This window comes from Xenopus tropicalis, chromosome 5 (genome assembly GCF_000004195.4).
Source record: "Xenopus tropicalis strain Nigerian chromosome 5, UCB_Xtro_10.0, whole genome shotgun sequence".
In the NCBI taxonomy this organism is placed as follows: Eukaryota; Metazoa; Chordata; class Amphibia; order Anura; family Pipidae; genus Xenopus; species Xenopus tropicalis.
In genome coordinates, this window is record NC_030681.2 from 151,223,275 (window position 1) to 151,243,660 (window position 20,386).

At 44.5% G+C, this 20,386-nt stretch overlaps 1 protein-coding gene and 1 non-coding gene across 2 annotated transcripts in view; both read left to right on the forward strand.

Annotated features, from left to right (window-relative positions):
• Positions 1 to 277: 277 nt before the first annotated feature.
• trnal-cag lies at positions 278 to 360 on the forward strand. Its single transcript has one exon. It is a non-coding gene; the product is annotated as a tRNA-Leu (tRNA).
• Positions 361 to 6,906: 6,546 nt separating this feature from the next.
• The window catches only part of rp1l1 (retinitis pigmentosa 1 like 1), a 31,281-nt gene continuing 17,801 nt past the window's right edge, over positions 6,907 to 20,386 (forward strand). The window contains exon 1 of the mRNA XM_012964099.2: positions 6,907 to 7,278. The gene's annotated coding sequence lies outside the window, so the exon portion shown is untranslated. The remainder of the gene's footprint in view (positions 7,279 to 20,386) is intronic.

Genomic DNA, 20,386 nt, shown 5'->3' on the forward strand with positions numbered 1-20,386 from the left:
TTATCTCTAAGGGCCCCGGGCTGTACGTTCACTTTATTGCCCTAATTCGTCACTATGGGCCTGCGGGCTGGCGGGGCGTCACGTTGCCTAGCAACGCGGAAGTGCCTTCCCCTTCGGCTAGTGACGTCACAACAGCCTTTTCCCCTGTGCCCCGAGAGATAAGCGCGGTATATAGAGGTTATATGTAGCAGCGAGTTAATACGAAGCTAAAGAATATATAGGATAAAAATGTTTATTCCAGGCTTGAAGCGAACGGTAAAACGTTAGTGAGTAACTTGTCAGGATGGCCGAGCGGTCTAAGGCGCTGCGTTCAGGTCGCAGTCTCCTCTGGAGGCGTGGGTTCGAATCCCACTTCTGACAGTAACTTTTTTTTTTGCTAAATAATTAGTAACTCTGCCATCAGGTACAGCTGCATAGACAGAGAAGCAGGAACTCATAGGGGCTCTTTTACTGGCACAGAGGCTTTAATCATGTTAAAACAACATGTACTTGTGCCTGATCTCACTCCTTGCGCTTGCAATAGCACAAAATGGGGCACAGTCAGGGTCGGACTGGGGGGTGCAGGGCCCACCGGGGCTACCATCCCAGGGGCCTTGCAGGTGCCCCCGCCAGCCACGTCCCCTAACCCTCCCACTGGGGCCCCTCTAACCCTCCGCAGGGTCCCCACTAGCCCCCCGCAGGGTCCCCCTAGCCCCCCCCAGGGTCCCACCTAGCCCCCCGCAGGGTCCTCCCTAGCCCCCCCCAGGGTTCCCCCTAGCCCCCCGCAGGGTCCCCCCTAGCCCCCCTGCAGTGCCCCCCCTAGCCCCCCGCAGGGCCCCCCCCAGGGTTCCCCCTAGCCCCCCGCAGGGTCCCCCCTAGCCCCCCTGCAGGGCCCCCCCTAGCCCCCCGCAGGGCCCCCCCCAGGGTCCCCCCTAGCCCCCCCCAGGGTCCCCCCTAGCCCCCCCGCTGGGCCCCCCCTAGCCCCCCCGCAGGGCCCCCCCTAGCCCCCCCCAGGGTCCCCCCTAGCCCCCCTGCAGGGCCCCCCATCTGACGTCCTCCCGTGAGTACATGTAAATTTAACGCATTGAGAGGAAGCGCAGGCAAGGGTCGGGTCCCACCGGCATTTTTCCTGGTGTCCCGGCGGCCCAGTCCGACCCTGTGCACAGTTGCCCAACCTGACGACATTCATTAAAGCCACTTTCTGCCAAACACGCTCCCTAAAGGAGAAGGAAAGGCACAATTACTGGTGGGTACAATCTCAGGCTGGTGCTCCTGTTAGGAGAGAACCGCCCCAGCCCAGGGTAGCAGCCAGATTAAATACCCCCCAACTGTCCCGATTTTCACAGGACAGTTCCGATTTTAACAGCTCAGCCCTCAGTCCTGGATTCTTATTGAAAAGTCCCTCATTTCCCTTTGATCTCCTGCACTGAACTCAAAAAAAAGATACAGAGTTTCTCAAACTTAATTAGATAAGTAGCTTTTGGCAGAGCCCAGAATACTCACCCCCTGCACTGAGATACAATTGTAACTAATAAGCTAAACAGGTCTCTTGGGGGAACTGAGACTCACAGCTTAAAGAGATACTGACACCTGAAATCAAACATGTTTTTTAATATATTATAAATGCTTTTATATTGCCTGTCTGATCCCCCGTGTTCCTCTATGAGGGGGCGGCCATATTTGTGCAGCAGGAGTCCGTTAGCATTAGAAACTATAACTGACAGGTTGGGAAGGGACAGTCAGGTTGGCAAAACAGTCAGGTTTAGGAACTTCAAAAAAAAATGACTTACATAAACAGCCCTATCAATGACAAATGATCAACAGGGAACTGGCCAGGGTCTTACTAGGCCACCGGGACACCAGGAAAAACCTCGGTGGGCCCCGGTGGCCCAGACCCGACCCTTGCGGCACTCCCCCTGCCCGACCGTTCCTCCCCTGATGCATTAAATTTACGCAAGCTCAGGGGAGGACGTCTGCTGGGGGACCCTGCGGGGGGTTAGGAGACGTGGCCGGCGGGGGCACCTGCAGGGCCCCTGGGGCGGGAGCCCTGGTGGGCCCTTCACCCCCCAGTCCGACCCTGCCCCCGGCCGACCGTTCCTCCCCTGTCACGTTAAACGTATGCACACTCAGGGGAGGACGTTGGGTGGGGAGCTCAGTGGGGGCCCCTGTCGGGGGTAAGGGAGGCTCAGCGGGGGCCCTGCACCCCCCAAATTCCACCGTGCATATCCCCAATAACAACTTTTCTTTTTAAAAGATTGGCATGTACTGTAATGACATCGCTCCTTATAACTAATAAACACATATTCCATATCTACAGAATGACACAAAAAGACAAATAACACGTCAGGCTGCTGAATGGGATTGAAAGGAAATCATGGGGCACAGCAGGGGGTAGGTGGCCCTACAGAGAGGTGACGCGGGACACAATACCAACGCGAAGCTCACACATTGTTACCCTATCTTGGTTTTGGCTCATTTTATCCACAAACACATTTCCAGCGTGCATGGAATTGTCTGACATAACAAAGACCTTGGTTACACAGGCAGCTAATACTGCTTTGTGCCATTAGTGTGATTAATGGATCTGTGCAGCGTCAAACTTGGAGCTTATTTACTAAAATGTCAACTACATGTTAGCAGCGCAACCAAAACCAAGCTCAAAGCTTTCTGCTCAAAGCTTTCTGTTGTGAATGGCCCTGACTGCTATTTGGCAGCAATAGGTGCATTCCATTAACACCAGCATAGATCTGTGGCCAGGTTCTTGGTCTGGTGTGGTCACTGGGTACCCAGAGCCCAAACCAACCCCTTTCCTGTGCCTTGCCTGTGTATGCTATACTCTGCCTGCCCTACCCTGCCTGTGTGTGCCATACTCTGCCTGCCCTATACTGCCTGTGTGTGCCATACTCTGCCTGCCCTATGCTGCCTGTGTGTGCCATACTCTGCCTGCCCTATGCTGCCTGTGTGCCATACTCTGACTGCCCTATGCTGCCTGTGTGTGCCATACTCTGCCTACCCTATACCGCCTGTGTGTGCCATACTCTGCCTGCCCTATGCTGCCTGTGTGTGCCATACTCTGCCTGCCCTACCCTGCCTGTGTGTGCCATACTCTGCCTGCCCTATGCTACCTGTGTGTGCCATACTGTGCCTGCCTTATGCTGCCTGTGTGTGCCATACTCTGCCTGCCCTATGCTGCCTGTGTGTGCCATACTCTGCCTGCCCTATGCTGCCTGTGTGTGCCATACTCTGCCTGCCCTATGCTGCCTGTGTATCAAAATAGCAACCACAAACAAAAATGTTGAAGATATATTATATTTGAGTCAATTAATCAAACCAATGTGTCTGATATACAGCGGCCTTTCTTGGTACACACTGGAATACACATACTATAACCCCTTACACAGACTGCATTTATATTTTACAATTCAAGTCTTGACACAATTTAATAAAAAAACACTTTACTGAATAGAAAGATCATGAAACGCTGGTTTATCTGTGAATGTGTAAGAATGCGGGATTGGCTGCCAAGGTCGGCTGTGTCCGTGTAGATAAAACTGATATCGGGAGGAGCCGGTTGGGTGTCTGATTTAGGACAGCGGATACGCAGTCGTACAGTAATTCATTTAATCAGGGTAAATTCTAGTTCATCCCCAGTGGTCGTGTTGGGACAACTTCACTTTCCTGTAAATCACGAGGCCGGGGGAAAACGATGCTTGTGAAACGTTCAATTTGATTTGATGAGATCTGATTTCAGCCTCTATAAATGTAACTCTATAATAAATAGAGAATATAAATTACAGGCTGGGGAGTAGAATTTCTGCTGTATGATCACACAGGGAGCCTCTAACCATTTCATTGGTGAAACCTAACCATAACCTCCCTATAACCCTGACACCTCCCGGCCTCCAACTTGCCCAACCTGTTCCTCAAAAATGGCAAAAAATGAATCTAATAAATTAACGTGACAACTGATTGGTGTTTATATTACCTCCTCTGCTTCCAATAAATAAAGGATCTGCTCCAGCCTGTTAGAATGTTTGGCAAAGACTTGGGAGTGAGTTACCGTTGGCCGTGCCTTATCTGAATTTTGGCTCCTACTGGCCTATAATTATAGATGTACATCCTCTTCTCCTTCATTGGTGAAAGACATCATTTTCTGCTTATTAAATCTATAATGATGAGCAGTATCTGGCTTTGCTGTGTGGCAAATGTGTCTCTCTGTGGTTATTGGGATGATGCCAAGGTAAGTCCAGCTTTCCCTAGGCCAGGGTGCCCACCACAGTGATCACAAAGTATTTCTGTCTCTTTTTTTAACTCTTGCTTCTAGGGGTCAATGGCCAGAGAGCAGGTATTGGCACTGGTAGCAGTAATGAAGATAGGGACTGTGTTACCCATGGCATAATTTGGCCACAAACCTGTTTGGATGGCCACAGGTCTGGACTGGGATTCAAAATAGGTACCCAGAGGCACAAACACCCCCCCCCCCCAGCCCAATAAATAGTGACTGTCTGTGGCACCTTACAGCCCCCCTGGCATTCCCAGTACCCAGAGGCACAAACAGCCCCCCCCAGGCCAATAAATAGTGACTGTCTGTGGCACCTTACAGCCCCCCTGGCATTCCCAGTACCCAGAGGCACAAACAGCCCCCCCAGCCCAATAAATAGTGACTGTCTATGGCATCTTACAGCCCCCCTGGCATTCCCAGTACCCAGAGGCACAAACAGCCCCCAGCCCAATAAATAGTGACTGTCTGTGGCACCTTACAGCCCCCTGGCATTCCCAGTACCCAGAGGCACAAACAGCCCCCCCCCCCCCAGCCCAATAAATAGTGACTGTCTGTGGCACCTTACAGCCCCCCTGGCATTCCCAGTACCTAGAGGCACAAACAGCCCCCCCCCCAGCCCAATAAATAGTGACTGTCTGTGGCACTTTACAGCCCCCCCGGCATTCCCAGTACCTAGAGGCACAAACAATCCCCCCCCAGCCCAATAAATAGTGACTGTCTGTGGCACCTTACAGCCCCCCTGGCATTCCCAGTACACAGAGGCACAAACAGCCCCCCCAGCCCAATAAATAGTGACTGTCTGTGGCACCTTACAGCCCCCCTGGCATTCCCAGTACCCAGAGGCACAAACAGCCCCCCCCCCAGCCCAATAAATGGTGACTGTCTATGGCACCTTACAGCCCCCCAGGCATTCCCAGTACCCAGAAGCACAAACAGCCCCCCCCCCAGCCCAATAAATAGTGACTGCCTATGGCACCTTACAGCAGCCTCTCTGGCATTTGCCAGAACCCACAGATTGCCAGTCCAGACCTGGGTGGCTACACTATACTATGCTCTCCAACCATCAGGTGCACAGTCTGAAGGGATGGCTACCCTACATGTGGATGGCCACTTTCTATTGGTCTGTTCATTCGACATCCTGAATGATTGGAACAGCATCTGGTGAGGATCCATGTACTTTCCAAAGTAGCCATGAGTAGATGGAAAATTTCAAACATGTCCAATTATCTGCAATCCGAAAAAACCAAAAGATGATTTGTCAAACCACTGCCCACTAAACTGGCATACATATCAAAATGGTCGGGCAGGGTAATAATCGGTTGGCTATGTTAGACGGGTATACGGGACCCACCAGGGCTGCCAACCCAGGGGCCCCAATAACCCCCATAATCTGGGGAGGACGGTTAGTGGGGGAGCACCAATATTTTGGATTGGGTCTGGGTTGGGTTTTTTGCCCGGTGCCCCTCTGGCCAAGGCCGACCCTGTTGGCTGGACTGTCTGACCAAATTTGGGGCATTTATGGGCAGCTTTAAATGGGTCAGGGAGAATATGGAAAACCACTAGAATGAGACCGAGAAGGAAGAGCAGAAAATGAATGGAATAGCCCCTCTTATCCACTTACAGACTGTACATTCTAACAGCCCCCTTGGGGAAATGTAGCAAACAAAAAAAAAAAGCTGCATCGCTATTAAAAAATAGCAGATTCAATTTGTCCTGGCCAGGCACGTTCAGAAATAGACATCTACCTTTTTTTGCCTGACGGTCACGGCTGCATTGCCCAGGTGATTGCTCAGCATCTTTAAAAATACCAGGAGGAGGGGGAACCTTGTTCTTCCGACTTACCTATCAGCGTCCGTCAGTCTGCTCTTAAAGGTGCAGTAACAGCACACATGGAACAAAGACAGTGCACCACTGACAGATACAGGTATAGGACCCGTTATCCAGAATGCCCGGGACCAAGGGTATTCCGGATAAGGGGTCTTTCCGTAATTTAGATCTCCATCCCTTAAGTCTACAAAAAAATCAATAAAACATTAATTAAACCCAATAGGATTGTTTTGCATCCAATAAGGATTAACTGAAAAAGGAAATCAGTTTTAAAATTCTGAATTATTTGATTAAAATGGGGTCTATGGGAGACAGGCTTTCCGTAATTCTGAGCTTTCTGGATAATGGGTTTCCGGATAAGGGATCCCATACCTGTATATGAAAATTTCCTGAACTCTATGGAACATATGATGTATGCTTTTTATTTTTGGAAAGCAGAAGAAGCAGTTTCTGCTTGAACTTGTAACTTCTTTCGATTAGTATAGGTAGGTGTATATATATATATATATATATTCTATATATGTGAGTGTACAATTGGGTTTGTATAGGTATCTGTACATATATATATATATGCACACTGGGGCTCATTTGGAGGGGTGGAACTTGATAGACATATGTCTTTTTTCCAAATTATGTAACTATAAGTCTGAATTCTGATAAAGAATGAAGGGCTTTCCCCCAGTCTGTGCCGGAAGGAGCCTATGCGTTAGTATCATAGACAATAAGATGAAATTCAAATGGTTTCTTTCTTCCTGAGACCCTTTCGAGTCACATTTTGTCACAGCAAGGAAAAGGTGTCCCTAACCCTATTAGTTAAGTCTCTCTCCCACAGATGGCTCCCTGCACTAATCCTCTTTGTGGTCATCCTAATCCATCTCAAAGTGACCACTCAAGGGGGATCAGATTCCTTTCTTGGCCCTGGCGAGCAGACTCGTGCTGCCCGAGGAATGGAAGCTGTAACTATGGACAGAGCAATACAACTACCTGGGCCACAATGAGACTGAATGGCACAAGCAGGAGATTTCTGCCAATTTATCTCTATTTCCGAGGGAATAAATGCGGTGAAGTCTGATGGGAAGAATGTAGACTGGGCCCAAAATCTCTAATCCAGGAACCAAAAACAGGAGCCAACTGTCCTGCAGAGAGTTTACTCCCCCAGTGCTAATAATTCCTTCATGCAAGTATAAAGGGTAAGTATACTTCATATATTGTATAGTAAGGATACCATATAGGACCATACATTGGACTTTCTGGTTTTGCTAAGGACTCCACCGCCCTCTAAAGATGTTCTTGTTCCAAAATGGCTTTCCTAAAATGTATTATTATTATTAACATTTATTTATAAAGCGCCAACATATCCCGCAGCGCTGTACAATAAGTGGGTTACATACATTGGACATACAGAGTAACATATAAAGCAATAACCGATAAAATGTATATTTTTTCTTGGCACAGCAAGTAGTATGGTCTCTCCTACCATTTATTAGATAGAAATATGCTAAAAATATAATTTCTGCTCAAAATAACTAATAACTAAATTAAATACTAAAGAAATAAATAATATGGTGATTATAACACATCAATCATATATTCTATAAAGCATGTGCTCTGCTTCATGGGGGCTCAGGCCTTATTTATAAAATATGTATATATGCATCCTGGTCGGCTTTATTCCCAGACCCTGGCACCATCTGAGAAGATGAAACAGGGTAAAATATTTTAAAAAATCTACTTTTATCCTAAAATGAGTTATTTACAGTACATAACCATGCAACTGGCGTCTATATTTTATTGTGTATTTTAACTAAAACCCAGTATGTACTGATTGCTAGGGAGACAGGGCCTAGCAACCCAGATAGCAGTTCAAGTGCAAGGTTAGAAAGAGATTGCACAGAAAAGGAAAGGATTAAAGGAATATGAAACATTTACCTGACACAGAAATGTATTGCTGCAATTTCATTTTTGGGATGCAGGGATTAGATTAGTATTATGCAAAGGCTCTCCGTGGAGTGACAGTTATTTGACCTTAATCTCCGGTCTCATTGAGCTTCATTAGCCTGACAGCCCCTGTGCTGGAGGATTAGTGCCAAGAGAAGCACATGTAAGTCACTCTCTGACCAATGCCTTGGATTTTGTGCTGAGGTGTGTGAATAAAACTGGGGTGCTCCCTGGGGTTCTGCCCAGATCTACAGCGTATCCACATTAATATTGTGACTGGCCCACCCCAGTAACTCTTGGGGGCTCCCTATGTTATAGATACTGGGACTGAAAGACAGGACAGCGGGGGAACTACTACTGGTGCACTCAATGCATATTTAGTGGCCATTTATATATAAATATAGTACGCATATGGGATCCCTTATCCGGGAACCCGGTATCCAGAAAGCTCCGAATTACAGAAACATAGACATAGACTCAACTTTATTCCAAAACAGATTTTCTTTTTCTCTGTGATAATAAAACAGTACCTGTATTTGATCCCAACTAAGATATAATTACCCCTTATTGGGGCAGAACAGCCCTATTGGGTTTATTTAATGGTTAAATGATTCCCTTTTCTCTGTAATAATAAAACAGTACCTGTATTTGATCCCAACTAAGATATAATTACCCCTTATTGGGGGCAGAACAGCCCTATTGGGTTTATTTAATGGTTAAATGATTCCCTTTTCTCTGTAATAATAAAACAGTACCTGTACTTGATCCCAACTAAGATATAATTACCCCTTATTGGGGCAGAACAGCCCTATTGGGTTTATTTAATGGTTAAATGATTCCCTTTTATCTGTAATAATAAAACAGTACCTGTACTTGATCCCAACTAAGATATAATTGTCGGAGATATATATATATATATATAATATGCTCGTAATTCTATAATTTGCTCGTATCTATATACTCCAATGATCCTCCACTAGGGATATAGGATTCTCGCTCACAGTGAGTAAGTCGCTCTTGGATTTAAATAAATACTTACTCAAATCGAGCCTGGCCCCGAAGTTCCCCCTGGGCCTGACCTGAACCATTCAGATTCACAAAGGATATTAACCAGACAGCTTTATTAGAGGTATACATTAATACAGAGTATTACAATACAGAGTATTAAATAATAGCTCACACATCCTGAAAGCTCGTGAGGACGTGAGGGAACAAAGTCAAGTACAAAAATGTTGCCATTTAACCATTTCATCCTACTTGGGGCTGATCCCATGGCAGCCAATCATTAGCCTTGTTTTAGCATTACTGTGTCTCTCTGTCCATCTTTAGGAAAGGCTCAAGTGTCTCACTGTATCAGCACAATAGCCCAAAAAGGTATCTCTCTGGTAAGAAATCTACATCAGCGCAGTGTCCCAAATGGTGTTTGTGCAGTTGGTGTTTCTGAGACTATTTGTGACATTCTTAATCTTAACCTTGCATTAGGGATACTTGTGACAGGAGACAACAGATGGATTCCTTGTTCTGTAAACATTCTAAGGCCCAAGTACAGTAAATAGAATGACCTCTGGTCTTTATGTCTAAAATCAACCTACAAGTGCAGTTGTTCTGTGCCTGTGTCCTGTTCTAAATCTTTGTTCTTTGATAATAACTAAAATAAACGTGTTTATAGCATAAACCTAAAACACCAATATCTACAATAATTACCCCTTATTGGGGGCAGAACAGCCCTATTGGGTTTATTTCATGGTTAAATGATTCCCTTTTCTCTGTAATAATAAAACAGTACCTGTACCTGATCCCAACTAAGATATAATTACCCCTTATTGGGGGCAGAACAGCCCTATTGGGTTTATTTCATGGTTAAATTATTCCCTTTTCTCTGTAATAATAAAACAGTACCTGTACTTGATCCCAACTAAGATATAATTACCCCTTATTGGGGGCAGAACAGCCCTATTGGGTTTATTTAATGGTTAAATGATTCCCTTTTCTCTGTAATAATAAAACAGTACCTGTACTTGATCCCAACTAAGATATAATTACCCCTTATTGGGGGCAGAACAGCCCTATTGGGTTTATTTCATGGTTAAATGATTCCCTTTTCTCTGTAATAATAAAACAGTACCTGTACTTGATCCCAACTAAGATATAATTACCCCTTATTGGGGCAGAACAGCCCTATTGGGTTTATTTCATGGTTAAATGATTCCCTTTTCTCTGTAATAATAAAACAGTACCTGTACTTGATCCCAACTAAGATATAATTACCCCTTATTGGGGGCAGAACAGCCCTATTGGGTTTATTTAATGGTTAAATGATTCCCTTTTCTCTTTAATAATAAAACAGTACCTGTACTTGATCCCAACTAAGATATAATTACCCCTTATTGGGGGCAGAACAGCCCTATTGGGTTTATTTAATGGTTAAATGATTCCCTTTTCTCTGTAATAATAAAACAGTACCTGTACTTGATCCCAACTAAGATATAATTACCCCTTATTGGGGGCAGAACAGTCCTATTGGGTTTATTTAATGGTTAAATGATTCCCTTTTCTCTGTAATAATAAAACAGTACCTGTACTTGATCCCAACTAAGATACAATTACCCCTTATTGGGGCAGAACAGCCCTATTGGGTTTATTTCATGGTTAAATGATTCCCTTTTCTCTGTAATAATAAAACAGTACCTGTACTTGATCCCAACTAAGATATAATTACCCCTTATTGGGGCAGAACAGCCCTATTGGGTTTATTTAATGGTTAAATGATTTCTTTTTCTCTGTAATAATAAAACAGTACCTGTACTTGATCCCAACTAAGATATAATTACCCCTTATTGGGGCAGAACAGCCCTATTGGGTTTATTTAATGGTTAAATGATTCCCTTTTCTCTGTAATAATAAAACAGTACCTGTACTTGATCCCAACTAAGATACAATTACCCCTTATTGGGGCAGAACAGCCCTATTGGGTTTATTTCATGGTTAAATGATTCCCTTTTCTCTGTAATAATAAAACAGTACCTGTACTTGATCCCAACTAAGATATAATTACCCCTTATTGGGGGCAGAACAGCCCTATTGGGTTTATTTAATGGTTAAATGATTCCCTTTTCTCTGTAATAATAAAACAGTACCTGTACTTGATCCCAACTAAGATATAATTACCCCTTATTGGGGCAGAACAGCCCTATTGGGTTTATTTAATGGTTAAATGATTCCCTTTTCTCTGTAATAATAAAACAGTACCTGTACTTGATCCCAACTAAGATATAATTACCCCTTCTTGGGGGCAGAACAACCCTATTTGAATACACTGCAAGTATACAATTACTAGTAAATGGGAAAGGGATATATTACATTATACACAATAACCCAACCTTATTGCATTGTATGCAGCTTTGATGCAGTCCTGCTGCTAATTCCCAAGTACTTCAGTACTCTACATTTTGTTTTTCCCCATTTTGCATCACTCTGGGCCAAGAAATATGGTCTGTAAGCAAGAAATGAAACTGCTTTCATTTTAGATGCTTAGTGATGTCATTAGCTATAAGTAATGCTTAGTGATGTCACCTATGTCACATGACCTATTGAAATCTGTACATGATAATACTGCAATCCTACCTCTGCATTTCCATATCCATTTCCTTACTATTGTTTGCATATATATTAACAGGGTTGGACTGGCCCGGTGGGACACTGGGAAAAAACCTGGTTTACCCCGGTACTTGTGGGCCTCGCTGGCCCAGGTCCACTCCTGGCCCTTAACTTCTGCAGCAAATAAAAGTACCATGATGCAAAGAGCATTTGTGGGGGTGGGGCTAAGACACAAGTGCAACGAATGGGGTGCATGACTATGGTGGGGCCTTTGGGGGTGGCTGCCCCGGTGGGCCCTGGACACCCCAGTCTGACCCTGTATATTAATAGGTTCTTTGTTCCACATATATTCACTTTAGATTAGGGACAAAAATTCAAGCTGCGATGAAACATGGATAAAGTTTGCCAGCAACCCATAGCAACCAACCAGATGTTTGCTTTTATTGTTCTAACTGCTTTAAACGAAAGCCACCGAACTGATGATGTGTTGCTATGGGTTACCCAGTTAGGAGTTATATTCAGGACACTAGTCCACCCCCCAAACAAAGTTTAGGGGCAGATTTTCATACTATTTTACACTTAGGGGCAAATTTATCAAAATGTGAGTTTAGAGCTTAATACATAAAAGCTCAACCTTGTTCTATTCATTCCTATGGGGTTTTTAGAAGTGTATTTATTAAATGATGAACTGATTGATAAATACCCTTCTAAAAATCCCATAGGAATGAATAGAACGTGGTTGAGCTTTTATGTATTAAGCTCTAAACTCACATTTTGATAAATCTGCCTCTAAGGGGCTGATTTACTAATCCACGAATCCGAATGAGAAAAATTCGGATTGGAAAACGAAAATTTTTCGTATTTTTTGCGATTTTTTTTGTCGCCGTTGCGTCACGACTTATTCGTAACCGTTACGACTTGCTTGAATTGCTGCGACTTTTTCATAGCCATTACAAATTTCGTGAATTGTCGCAACTTGTTCATTGCCATTATGACTTTCGTGAATTGTCGCGACTTTTTCATTGCCATTATGACTTTCGTAAATTGTCGCGACTTTTTCATAGCCATTACGACTTTCGCGAATTGTCGCAACTTTCGTATTGAGAGCTCGAAAAAGTCGTGACAATTCGCGAAAAAGTCGCAAAGTACCGATCATTACGAAAAAAACGCATTCGGACGCTTTTGATATATTAATAACCTTGGTCCTTGGCTGAATGTAGGGCCTGAAAGGTTTTGCTGCCTACAGAACATATATTTACAGTACTAATATGTTTTATCATGCTTTAATATGGCTGTTGTACATTGCAATTATGCACTTACCTTCTGGGTCAGAGAGGATTGTGGGTAAAGTATGGAACATTCATGTTTAAGATCATAAATTAATGCTCAGAAATGGATTGAGACACAGCAATATAAATCAAAGGAAAGTTTATAATGAGTGGTTACAGTTATAAATTAATTTTGTTTTTCGAAATGAAATCAAATGCCCTTGGGTAGCAGCTCTAATTAGGAACCTCGGCTTACCTATGTTGGGGCCTGCCTATGCTATAAAATGATGCAAGTTTAGATATTAGATACATTAAGCACAATTCAGCGGGAACAGCCTGCGACAAACCTCAGCTTTGGCCTTACTTTCTGATATTACTTATTTACTAAGACCCCAAAAGCCCCCTCTTTAATGAGACTAGTACAAGCTCATTTGGATCCTGCTAAACAGAACAATTACACTGGCATTAAACTGGATAAACCTTAATGTTGAGAAGCCATGAGATAATGACGTTACCAATAACAACTATACAGCTCTGTGCGGTGTCCTATTTGTAGGCTCTTCATTATTCAAAAATGCTAAATTAAATTTTGGCTTTTGACAAATAATTTCTTTATCACTTAACCATCTTAAGTGATAGAAGATGATATTTCTAATGTCTTACCTGGATCATTATGATCAGGGATGTCCCTAGGAAGGATTGGGCACCATCAGCAAAATCTTTCTTAGAGCTCTCCACCTATAAAATGGATATCAATAAATCATGAGTGCCAAGAAGCCTTCTGGATTTTTGGGCCAGCATAGAAGTAGAGATGCACAAAATTGAAATGCAGGAACTTTGGCCAGCGTGGACCTCTGCTATGCCCAGATTGCCCTCTGATTGCCTAGGATCAGGAGGTATGACCCTAATGGTATACAGGTCGGGGAGTACCTTGTTGGGCCACTTTGGAATTAACTCATCGAAATAAATGGATAGTGCTAGCAGAATGGAGGCCTCAGTAGAAGGAGGCCCCTACCCAGTGGCAGCTGGAGACCCAATGAAAGAGGGTTAGCTATTGGTAAGTTAGATCATATGGTCTAGTTCTGGCAGAATAAGGCAATGGAGGCCTCATTAAAAGGAGGCCCATACCCACTGGCAGCTGGAGACCCAATGAAAGAGGGTTAGCTATTGGTAAGTTAGATCCTATGGTCTAGTTCTGGCAGAATAAGGCAATGGAGGCCTCAGTAGAAGGAGGCCCCTACCCAGTGGCAGCTGGAGACCCAATGAAAGAGGGTTAGCTATTGGTAAGTTAGATCCTATGGTCTAGTTCTGGCAGAATAAGGCAATGGAGGCCTCAGTAGAAGGAGGCCCCTATCCACTGGCAGCTGGAGACCCAATGAAAGAGGGTTAGCTATTGGTAAGTTAGATCCTATGGTCTAGTTCTGGCAGAATAAGGCAATGATGCCTCAGTAGAAGGAGGCCCATACCCACTGGCAGCTGGAGACCCAATGAAAGAGAGTTAGCTATTGGTAAGTTAGATCCTATGGTCTAGTTCAGGGGTCTGCAACCTGCGGCTCGCGAGCCACATGCGGCTCTTTGGATGTGAAGCTGCGGCTCTTTAGTTCCATACATAAATATTATTTATTTTATAAAAAAAAAAACATTTAAAAATCGTTCTGAATTGATTAACGAGGATTAGGCACCGACTCTCAGCCACTTGTACTCGCTTTTCACCACACCCCTCCCCCGTGACACACGTCGTCACTGTCGTCAGTCCATCGGAAGATTCGTAGCTTCCGACGCCGTTGGCCGGCCAATTTAAGGGAGCGCTCAGGCTCTGCACACGGAATGCAAGTGAGGGGGTGGGCGTTGGTACGGACCATGCACAGTTGGTAGTGGCGGCGCGGTATTAGGAGCGCTGATTTGTGAGTAAGCGCCTCTATAGTAATATTGACACACTTGATATATGGTATATACTTGATGTTAAGAGTGCCGCTGAGGACGCTGTGACCAGATCGCTACACGTAACCCTCGATTTACCTTGCTAAAATGATTAATTGATTTTGCCTGGTTTGCAATATTATCTGGCAGAGAACACAGGATCATTTGAGAGCCTAAGTCAGTGTATTTATCATAAATAATACACAGGGCATCCACACTAAGGAATTTGATTCCCATGAATGACCGAATAAAGGTGATAGTTGGATTATTGATGTATGGTCATTAATAGTCCTTGTTCCCCTGATTGCTGTTCTCTCTCCTTCCCCCTCTCTCCCCTCTACATGTCCACCAATTTTATTATTTTTTACGCTGTCTCTTTGAATTGAGACATGTGTAATGATTGGTTCCACTATGCCCGTGTGTGGACAAGTGGCTTTTAAGTAATATATTGATCATTGATCAAGAAAAAATTTTGTGGCTCTTTAAAAATTTGAAATTTAGTAAAATGTAATTTTTGGCTCTTCCGATCCAAAAGTTTGCAGACCCCTGGTCTAGTTCAATTAGAAGTGAGAAAATAACTAGGCTAGCTAGCAGAGCAGGCAGAAGCTCCACCAGGTACCACAAGTGGTTTAGTACATAGTGGAGCTGGGAAAATATTAAATATTTATTGTGAACCACACAGAATGGAAAAGTAGGGCAATATCATTTCCCGCATTCAAACCGATAATGGATAATGATGAGCAAAAAACGAACAAGTAAATTAACAGATGTAAAACTTTTAAACGTCTGGCATTCCTTAGTTAAGGTGGCCTTAAGATCCGTTTGTTTGGCACTGTCACCAAATGAGCGTATTGTCTCCCGATATGCCCACCTCGTTTAACTCTAGGGCCAAACAATAGAATGGGGCGTCAGACTAAGGACCTCATCAAAGAGACGAAGCGGTCCCTGATACGATGGGAAAATCAAACCTCCTTGATCGACATCTGGCCAAATATTTTAGGCCAAATATTGGTTGGGTTGGCCTTTCGAGTTTGGCCACCTTAAGGCTATAGAGGTACCAATCAACTAACGGAGTCATCCAGTGTTATGTCTTATCGTATTTATTGAAGTACAATATAGTCTAGATCCACATTTGGAACAATTTTAAAAGATAATCGTCTGTTTATCTGTTTATGTGAGAAATGCTACACCAGCACCATTTGATTTAAAGTTTCCCTTTATCCTGGAAAACTCTCATATTGGTTGTTGATGACAACTGTATCTTGTACAAAAATAGAAAAATACTATTAAAATTTATTGTTGGAAAAAAAAAATTATTGCAAACAGGAAAAAAGTGCAAGATAAAAGCCTATCTTCTAGCTTGACCCAAGTGACCCAATCCCTACTGGAGCTCCCCCAGCCGTGGGGTTCCTTTGGGGGGGTGCAGGGTCCCTGGGCACATCTCTGGGGTGTCTCTGGGGCAGCAGGCCCAATGCCACCCCCCTTCACCTAGCTCCACTCTTACCTCTTCAGTATTGCAGCGGGTGTAGGGGGGATGCATCGCTAGTGCAGGCAGCACCATTGCCCTCTGTGCACTAGCAGAGGTGAATTTCAGTTTTGAAGCCGCCCCTGGTAATTGGCTGCTCACTGCCGCCTGAGGCAAGGCTTTCACAGGAGCGGCCCTGCTTGGAGCCACACCAGTTTCTTGAGCTGCTCACATTGAGTCATTACTGCTTGCAATACCTTTCATTTTTAAGGTGTGTATTAAGATGAAAAGAAACGTTGGGACTTTTCTGGGACAGTCACATTATGCCACAGTTACCCCAGTTCCACCAACTGCCCAGAATAATTAGAAGCTCTTCTTTTGGGTAATTTTGTTGTTCCCAGATATACTAATGAAACCCACAAAGAAAAGGCACAGGTTACATAGTAGATAACAGATATGTGCTGTAGAATATAATGATGTTTTATCTGTTATCTGCTATGTAACCTGTGCCTTTTATTCCTTGAATGGCTGCCCCCGGGGCTATACAGCAGGGCTGTTTATATAAACTATAGTAGGGTTTCTGAGGCAAACCTGTGACCTGTGCTCTGATAAACTTCAGTCGCACTTTACTGCTGCGCTGCAAGTTGGAGTGATACCCCCCTACCCCCTCCCAGCAGCCAATCAGCAGAACAATGGGAAGGGAGCAAGATAGCAGCTCCCAGTAGGTATCAGAATAGCACTTAATAGTAAGAAATCCAAGTCCGGCTTGGGACTCCTCCAGTTACATGGGAGTAGGAGAAACAATAGGTTATCTGAAAGCAGTTCTAATGTGTAGCGCTGGCTGAAAGCTCTGACTCAGGCACACTTTACTGCTGCGCTGCAAGTTGGAGTGATACCCCCCTACCCCCTCCCAGCAGCCGATCAGCAGAACAATGGGAAGGGAGCAAGATAGCAGCTCCCAGTAGGTATCAGAATAGCACTCAATAGTAAGAAATCCAAGTCCGGCTTGGGACTCCTCCAGTTACATGGGAGTAAGAGAAACAATAGGTTAGCTGAAAGCAGTTCTAATGTGTAGCGCTGGCTCCTTCTGAAAGCTCAGACTCAGGCACACTTTACTGCTGCGCTACAAGTTGGAGTGATATCGCCCCCCCTCACCCCCAGCAGCCGATCAGCAGAACAATGGGAAGGGAGCAAGATAGCAGCTCCCAGTAGGTATCAGAATAGCACTCAATAGTAAGAAATCCAAGTCCGGCTTGGGACTCCTCCAGTTACATGGGAGTAGGAGAAACAATAGGTTAGCTGAAAGCAGTTCTAATGTGTAGCGCTGGCTGAAAGCTCAGACTCAGGCACAATGCACTGAGATGGCGCCTACACACCAATAATAGACAGCCAATAACACTCCTTTTTATTGCCCCCAGGAACTTTTTTCAAGCTTGTGTTTCTCTCCAACTCAACCGGAAAAAAAGTTTGGGGACCCCTGTTATAGACAGACCTGTTCTAGACCACTTTTCAATATGTCTTACTAATATATTTTGTATGGTGACACCAAATTAAAAAAAAAACATTTGCGTCATTCACAAGCGCGCTGGATCTATAATGGACATAATGGAGAGCACATATTGAAGCAATTCATTAAGGAGTGCAAAGACGTTCCTGTTCCACATGGTTGCCAATGTGTGCCGCTGCATACACCTGATTATTGCTAATTTGTCCTGTGAATTAGTCACTTTATGGACCTGAATCTTTGCCTAAGACTTGGGGACTGTATAGGGGGATGAGAAGCTCTCACTGACTATCCCAGTAGACATTAGCCAAGCTGATCAGCTCTCTGGCTTTTTATAGACTGGGAAGCCGTGATCTCCTTAGCAGCCCAGCACCTTACCCACTTGTATTTCATAAACATTTCACGTGGGACACATGGGAAAGAACCCAGGACATTTTTGTATTGCTAATCTGATTACTCACTGACACTGCTGCTTGGTTGCTAGGGTAATTTGACCCTAGCAACCACATAGTGGCTAAATATCAAACTGGAGAGCTGCTGAACAGAAAAAGCTAAGGGTCGGACTGGGGCTGCCACCCCAGGGGCCCTGAATGTGCCCCCGCTGGCCGTGTCGCCTGCACCCCTAAGCCCCCCACAGGGACCTCCACTGAGCCTCCCATATCCCCCCCGCAGGGCCCACAACTGAGCCTCCCTTATCCCCCTGCAGGGGCCCTTGCTGAGCCTCACTAACCCTCCCCCACCCAACGTCCTCCCCTTAACGCATCAGGGGAGGAACAGAGGGCAGGGGATGTGCTGGCAAGGGTCGGGTCTGGGTGGCTGGGTCCCACTAGGGCCGGGGCCCACTGGGTTTCTTCCCAGTGTCCCGGTGGCCCAGTCTGATCCTGAACAAGGTAGCGGCTGAAATTCCAATCCAGAGAGCTGCTCAACACAAAGCTAAATAATTCAAAAACTGCAAATAATAAAAAATGAAGACCAATTGCAATGAAAAATGTGAGTTTATAGCATAATACAAGTGCATTCCTGCTCTGCATATATCAGTTTAGTTAATGGGAGCAGCCATAATTCTTCCCTGATGGAATTTCCATCGACGTCAACAGGATACTGCCATAAGGATAGTGATACAAACGCCTCCCAGAGCTTTTATTTTCTCTTTGGTTAGGGTCCTTCTACAACAGCTGAAGGGTCACAGGTTGGCCAAAACTGATATACCATGCCAACCAGGGCCAGAATTAAGGGTAGGCAGACACCTGCCGGGGGGGGTTCAGGGGGGAGGTGGCCGGACGGGTTGCCCAGGACGACTGGTTGGCCCCCCCTTGATTCCAACTGTGCCATTTTGCCCTACTATATCTACTGTCCTCCACATCTGCTTGACAAACCTCTTAAAGACAAACTGGTAGTTAGGCAGGTTATATATAGGCATTATGGTTGAACTTGATGGACGTATGTCTTTTTTCAACCTAACTTACTATGTTACTATGTAAATCTGGTTATTTTTTCACATTCATATAAAGTCCAGATTATTTTGCCTTGTATTCTGCCTTGTATGCAACGACATCCCAGGCCAGTATTTTGGCAGCCTGATATAATGAATTCTGAAGGCTGAGAAAATGATAAATATTGATATTTAGCAAGCTTGAACTGAACTGGCCTAATAGATTGGTTGATTGGACTGATTTCTAAAAATTCTATTAAAGTTCCAAAGTGAAAAAAGTGGAAAAAATTGTGACATGGCCAATTCAATGTGTTGGCATATTTGTTTTCACAAAGGGGGAATCACGTCTCTCTTGGCAGCTCCCCGTGGCCCCATATTAGTCTGACTGATCCCAAAAGACAAATATTTAGATATTGTTTTTATTTTGGATTATGTGGGTTTGACCATGTTTTGATCTCCCTGCCAGTTAATCCTTGTCAAATAGACAAAGAGATACCGGCACAAAAGAGAGACTATGATTTGTAACTTTAAATTCCGTAACAGTGTCGGCACGGTGCTGAGGTGCTGTATAAAATGGGTTTGGTTTCATTCTGGAGATGTATCTGGTTACCATTAACCACATCCTTAAGGGTAAAGACACACTGAGCTACTTAGTAGCAGCTACTTTTTCATGGATACTAAACTCCAGAAAATCCCCTGCCATAGACAATACTGAGAACTGCCTCTGCTAAAACACACGTAGAGACAATTATCAGTAAATGATCAGCATTGTCTGTTTTAGTAGCCATGACAAGTAGCTGCAACTAGTAGCTCTGTGTGTCTTCACCCTAAAGCCATAGTAGTATGTAGACTTTTGTTAAAGGGCCTGCTTATAAAGCACAGCTTCCCGAGCCGTAGGACTGGCCCTTTTGGGGTTTGGAGCAGCGACTGGGGGGCCCACTCTCAAGATTATTTAAAATGACAATGAGTGGGATTGCGAGACTGCTGTCCTTGGTATTCCTGGAAGCCCCACTTGGATGTCAGTAAGGGTTAATATCTGGGGTGAAGATATTGATATTTGTGGCTGAATGCCACATACAGCAATGTTTTCATCTAAGGGGGGTCCGAGGTTCGATTCCAGCCAAGGCACTATCTGCCAGGAGTTTGTATGTTCTCCCCATGGGGTTTCCTTCAG